Raw genomic sequence first — 7,118 nt, 5'->3', positions numbered from 1 at the left:
CAAGTGAAAAGCTTGAGACTGAGTGGTTAAAGTCGTGATCCAAAGCAAAAAGAGTGTGCTTAAGAGCTCTGGACACCTCTAACTAGGGGCTTTAGCAAAGCTGAGTCATAATCTGAAAAAGTTCACCCAGTCATGTGTCTGTGGCATTTATGTATCCGGTGGTAATATTGGAAAACAAAGTGCTTAGGGTCACGGCCAAGACTCATAAAAGTAGCTGTATTCAAGAATCAACATACTTAACTAGGAGAATCAATAAAACTATCTAAACTCTGAGTTCCTATGGATGCCAATCATTCTAAACTTCTAAGGATAAAGTGAGATGCCAAAACTGTTCAGAAGCAAAAAGCTACAAGTCCCGCTCATCTAATTAGAACTAATATTCATTGATATTTTGGGATTTATAGTATATTCTCTTCTTTTTATCCTATTTGATTTTCAGTTGCTTGGGGACAAGCAACAATTTAAGTTTGGTATTGTGATGAGCGGATAATTTATACGCTTTTTGGCATTGTTTTTAGGTAGTTTTTAGTAGGATCTAGCTACTTCTAGGGATGTTTTTATTAGTTTTTATGCAAAATTTACATTTCTGGACTTCACTATGAGTTTGTGTGTTTTTCTGTGATTTTAGGTATTTTCTGGCTGAAATTGAGAGCCCTGAGCAAAAATCTGATTCAGGCGGAAAAAGGACTGCTGATGCTGTTGGATTCAGACCTCCCTGCACTCGGAATGAATTTTCTGGCGCTACAGAACTCCAAATGGCGCGCTCTCAATTGCATTGCAAAGTATACATTTAGGGCTTTCCAGCAATATATAATAGTCTATACTTTATTCAAGCTTAGACGACGTAAACTGGCGTTCAACGTCGGTTCTATGCTGCATTCTTGAGTAAAACGCCAGAAACACATCACAAACCAGAGTTAAACGCCAAAAACACGTTACAACTTGGCGTTTAACCCCAAGAGAAGCCTTTTCATGTGTAAAGCTCAAGCTCAGCCCAAGCACACACCAAAGTGGGCCCCGGAAGTGGATTTCTGCACTTAGACTTATTTCTGTAAACCCTAGTAACTAGTTTAGTATAAATAGGACTTTTTACTATTGTATTTTCATCTTGGAATCTTTGGACATTTAGTTCTTAGTCCTTGGGGGCTGGCCTCAGGGTGATGCCTGGACCTTCATCACTTATGTATTTTCAATGGTGGAGTTTCTACGCACCATAGATTAAGGTGTGGAGCTCTGCTATTCCTCGAGTATTAATGCAAAGTACTATTGTTCTTCTATTCAATTCATGCTTATTTTTATTCTAAGATATTCATTCGCACTTCAACCTGATGAATGTGATGATCCGTGACACTCATCACTATTCTCAATTATGAACGCGTGCCTGACAAACACTTCCGTTCTACCTATGAATACTAGAGTGTGTATCTCTTGGATTCCTGACCCACGACGCATGGTTGCCTCGCCTGACAACCGAGCCTCCCATTCCGTGAGATCAGAGTCTTCGTGGTATAAGCTAGAATCCATTGGCAGCATTCTTGAGATCTGGAAAGTCTAAACCTTGCCTGTGGTATTCCGAGTAGGATCTGGGATGGGATGACTGTGATGAGCTTCAAACTCGCGAGTGTTGGGCGTAGTGACAGACGCAAAAAGATCACTGGATCCTATTCCAACATGATCGAGAACCGACAGATGATTAGTCGTGCTGTGACAGCGCATTTGGACCATTTTCACTGAGAGGACAGGAGGTAGCCATTGACAACGGTGAAACCCAACATACAGCTTGCCATGGAAAGGAGTAAGAATGATTGGATGAAAGCAGTAGGAAAGCAGAGATTCAGAAGGAACACAGTATCTTCATGCGCTTATCTAAAATTCCCACCAATGAATTACATAAGCATCTCTATCTCTATTTTATGCTTTATTTATCTTTATATTTGAAAACCATCATAACCATTAGAATCCGCCTGACTGAGATTTACATGATGACCATAGCTTGCTTCATACCGACAATCTCCGTGGGATTGACCCTTACTCACGTAAGGTTTATTACTTGGACGACCCAGTGCACTTGCTGGTTAGTTGTGCGAAGTTGTGAAAAAGAGTGATATTACAATTGTGCGTACCAAATTGTTCGCGCCATTGAGATCACAATTTCGTGCACTAGTAATCAATGCACAATAAAGAAGAGTGACGTTAACACATGGTCATGACTAAATGTGAAAAGTCATCAATGGAAATATAGCAAGTGCATATAATGACAGTTAAATGCAAGGTGTTTATTGGCATGCCGGCAAAGGCATGAGTGGCATAGATTAAGCATTCAATGTCCAAGTTAGATTACCAAGTCTGTCAAACTAACAATCTGTTTGTAATAACAATTATATTTAATCAATAAAATATAGAAAGGGTATTTGTGAAAAGTAAGCATTTAGAGTAGTAGAATAAAAGAATCCGAAAGTAGTGTACAATGCCATACGGGCTTTTTCACAAACACTTAGCATGCATGGTAAATAAGGTATGAAAAGTGTTAAATTAAACATGCAAGCAACCCTATAAAAATAATATATAATTGTTAAACAGTTTCTCAATAATCCACAAGAAAAGTATAGAAAATAATTAATGACCCAAATAAATATCCAACACCAATTACAAGAAGAAGAGAGAAGAAGAGAACATAGATAATGAAGGTAAAAAGAAAAAAAAAAAGAAAACATAAAAATAAATATAAGAGTAGAAGGGGGAAGAAGAAAAGAAAAACCTTGATAATGGTGGGGAGAGAGAGAGAGTAGAAGGAGAGAAAGAAGGAAGAAGGAAGAAGTGGGGAAAAGAAATAAGAAGGGGGGAAGTAGGATTTGGGAAAGAAAAGATAAGATAATCTGGCAGATTTGAAAAAAAGTGTGCAGCGCATGCAACGCGGATGCGTGGGTCACGCGTTCGCGCGGGTAGCGCTTGAATGAGGTGACGCGGACTCGTTGGTCACGTGGACGCGTGACATGATTTATGCTAGTGGCGCGAGGGCAGCCTCGCGCTCGCACAACTCTCTGTTTCGAAACTCAATTTGCCAAATTCTAGGGTAACGCGTTCGCGTGGTTGACGCGATCGCGTGGATGGCCAAACTTTGAGAACGGCGCGGACGCGTGGGGCACGCGTACGCATGGTAGGGCTTGTTCATCTAGCACGAGTTCAGCCCAACTCCAGCGCAACTTACTACCATACACCCCTTTTACGTCGAATCGCAGGGCCACGCATTGGCGTGGTTGACGTGGACACGTGGGGAGGCTATTGCGCACATGACGCGGACGCATCATCGACACGGTTGCGTGGATCTATTTGTGCCAAAGGCACGCCTCCAGCCACACTCTCGCGTGACTCTCTGTTCATTTTATTTTCTTCCCAACGCACCTATGACGCGGATGCGTCAGCGACGCTGTCGTGTCGCGTGCGTATTTTTTTTATGAAATATGCAAATGAGATGCAAAATATAGGCAGTAGCTGAGACGAGTTATTGAAGAAGGAAATTAAGGAGAGAGAAAGGAACGATCATACCGAGGTGGGTTGTCTCCCACCCAGCACTTTGCTTTAACGTCCTTAAGTTGGACGCTCCACTAGCTCAGTCTTCTGCTGTAGGTGGATCTTCCAAGAGGAAGGTCTCGATCTCTTTCTTTTTCTTCATCTTTTCACCATGATATGGCTTTAAGCAATGTCCATTGACTTTGATAAATTCGGAGCTTGAAGGATGACTCAGGTGGAAAACTCCGTATGGTTCAGCCTTCTCTACTCTATAAGGGTCGTCCCATCTTAATCTCAATTTGCCTGGCATGAGCCTCAATCTGGAGTTGTAAAGGAGGACTAAGTCTCCAGATTGGAACTCTTTCCTCTTGATGTGCTTATCATGTACAGCCTTCATCTTTTCCTTGTAAAGCCTGGAGTTTTCATAAGCTTCTAGGCGAAGGCTTTCTAATTTCTGTAGTTGCAACTTTCTTTCAGCTCCGGCCTTCTTAAATCCCATGTTGCACTCCTTCACTTCCCAAAAGGCTTTGTGCTCTACCTCAACTGGGAGGTGACAAGCATTTCCATAAATTAAGCGGAAGAGACTCATGCCAATGGGTGTCTTGTATGCTGTCCGATATGCCCAAAGCGCATCTTGGAGCCTGGTGCTCCAGTCCTTTCTATGAGGCTTGACTATCTTTTGTAGTATGCATTTTATCTCTCTGTTAGACACCTCTGCTTGCCCGTTAGTCTGGGGGTGATAGGCTGTTGATACTTTATGAATTATTCCATGCCTCTTTAGTAATCCTGTTAGTCGCCTGTTACAAAAATAGGTGCCTTGATCGCTCACGATTGCTCGTGGTGATCCAAAGCGACAAATAATATGGTTTCTAACAAAGGAAACAACAGTGTTAGCATCATCAGTGAGGGTAGGAATTGCTTCCACCCATTTAGAAACATAATCTACAGCTAACAATATATAGAGATGACCATTAGAATTTGGAAATGGACACATGAAGTCAATGCCCCAAACATAAAAAATGTCACAGAAAAGCATAATCTGTTGAGGCATCTTGTCCCTCTTGGATATATTACCAAACCTTTGCCATGGAGAACAAGATTTACAAAATTTAGCAGCGTCTTTAAAAAGAGTAGGCCACCAGAATCCACAGTCTAGAATTTTTCTGGCTGTTCTTTGAGGGCCAAAATGTCCTCCACTCTCAGATGAGTGGCAGGCTTCTAAAATGGACTGAAATTTTGATTGAGGCACACATCGTCTAATTACCTGGTTAGCACCACACCTCCATAAATATGGATCATCCCATATATAATATTTGGACTCGCTTTTCAGCTTGTCTCTTTGATTCTTAGTAAAGTTTGGAGAGAGAGTGTGGCTGACTAGATAATTAGATACAGGCGCATACCAAGGGACTACTTCAGATACTGCTTGTAAGTTTTCAAATTGGAAATCATCATTTATAGGAGTGGAGGCATCCTTAATGTGCTCAAGGCGACTCAAGTGGTCTGCCACTAGATTCTGGTTACCACTCCTATCCTTAATTTCTAAATCAAATTCTTGTAGTAGCAGTATCCAACGTATGAGCCTTGGTTTAGACTCCTTTTTTGCTAATAGATACTTTAGAGCTACATGGTCTGAGTACACTACTACCTTAGTACCCAGTAAATAGACTCGGAATTTATCCAGAGCAAAAACAATAGGTAGAAGTTCTTTTTCAGTAGTAGTGTAATTAGACTGAGCAGCGTCTAAAGTCTTAGACGCGTAAGCGATTACGAAAGGATCCTTACCTTCACGATGAACCAGCGCTGCTCCTACTGCATGATTGGAAGCATCGCACATGATTTCAAATGGCTGGCTCCAGTCTGGTCCTCTCACAATTGGAGCTTGAGTCAGGGCGGTCTTCAGCTTATCAAAAGCTTGCTCACAATCTTTACTGAACTCGAACTCGATGTCTTTCTGTAGCAATCTGGATAAAGGTAATGCGACCTTACTGAAGTCCTTAATAAATCTCTTGTAAAAACCTGCATGGCCAAGGAACGAACGGACTTCCCTCACGAAGGAGGGGTAAGGTAAACTAGAAATAACATCCACCTTTGCTGGGTCTACAGAGATACCAGTATCAGAAATAATATGTCCTAGAACAATTCCTTATTTCACCATAAAATGACACTTTTCGAAATTTAAAACAAGGTTTGAACTAACAAACCTGTCCAATACTCTAGATAAACTATCCAAGCAAAGGCTAAATGAATCACTATATACGCTAAAGTCATCCATAAAAACTTCCATACAGGTCTCAATGAGATCAGAGAAAAGACTCATCATACACCTTTGGAAAGTAGCTGGTGCATTGCATAAGCCAAATGGCATTCTTTTATAAGCATAAATCCCAAAAGAACATGTAAAAGTAGTCTTTTCCTGATCTTCAGGAGCTATATGGATTTGAAAATAACCTGTATAACCATCTAAAAAGTAGTAATGAGATTTACCTGACAGGCGATCAAGCATCTGATCAATGAATGGCAAGGGGTAATGATCCTTGCGAGTGGCTTGGTTGAGACGCCTGTAGTCAATGCAAACTCTCCATGAATTCTGCACTCTAGTTGTCAGAAGCTCTCCTTGCTCATTTCTTACAATTGTGACTCCTGATTTCTTGGGCACCACTTGTAATGGACTGACCCATTCGCTATCTGAAATGGGGTAAATGATATCTGCTTCAAGTAGTCTGGTTACTTCCTTCTTGACAACTTCTAAGATGGTAGGATTCAATCTTCTCTGAGGTTGATGGATAGGCTTTGCTCCTTCTTCTAAGAATATTCTATGTTCACAAACTTGAGGGCTGATGCCTACTATATCCGCCAAGCTCCATCCAATTGCTTTCTTATGCGTCCTCAATACACTAAGCAGTTGTTCTTCTTGTTGGGAAGTGAGCTCCCTTGCAATAATAACTGGGAACTTCCGCTTGTCCTTAAGGTAAGCATACTTGAGGTGTGGAGGAAGGGGCTTTAATTCGATTTTCTGCTCAACTCGTGGCTCTTGGTCATCTGGGGCTGGTGATAATGGTGAAGTGCTCTCATTGTCCTCTGAAAATATCCCCACACTTGGACCTTGCCCTATGTACTTCTCTTCTAATTCTTCCTGGTAAACTTCAGCTACGGTTACATCAATGATGTCACACTGGGAGATAGAATGATCTTCCGGAGGATGCTTCATAGCTTCATTTAAACTGAATTTCACTATTCTGCCATCTATTTCAAAAGAATAAGTTCCTGAAAATGCGTCCAGCTTGAACTTTGAAGTCTTCAGGAATGGTCTTTCAAGCAGGATTGATGATGGCCTCCCGAAGTCATTAGGGGGCATTTCCAGGATATAAAAATCAATGGGAAATGTGAGCTCCTTAATGCTCACCAATACATCTTCAGCAATTCCAATCACTGTAATAATGCTTTTATCTGCCAACACAAAATGAGCTGCCGACCTTTTTAAGAGGGAGCCTTAAAGCATTAAATATAGATAAAGGCATTATACTAACACACACTCCTAGATCACACATGTAGTTAGAGAATATCACACCTCCAATAGTACAGTTGACCATACATGGACCTAGATC

Source organism: Arachis duranensis, chromosome 1, assembly GCF_000817695.3.
Source record: "Arachis duranensis cultivar V14167 chromosome 1, aradu.V14167.gnm2.J7QH, whole genome shotgun sequence".
In the NCBI taxonomy this organism is placed as follows: Eukaryota; Viridiplantae; Streptophyta; class Magnoliopsida; order Fabales; family Fabaceae; genus Arachis; species Arachis duranensis.
This window is presented reverse-complemented; position numbering follows the sequence as displayed.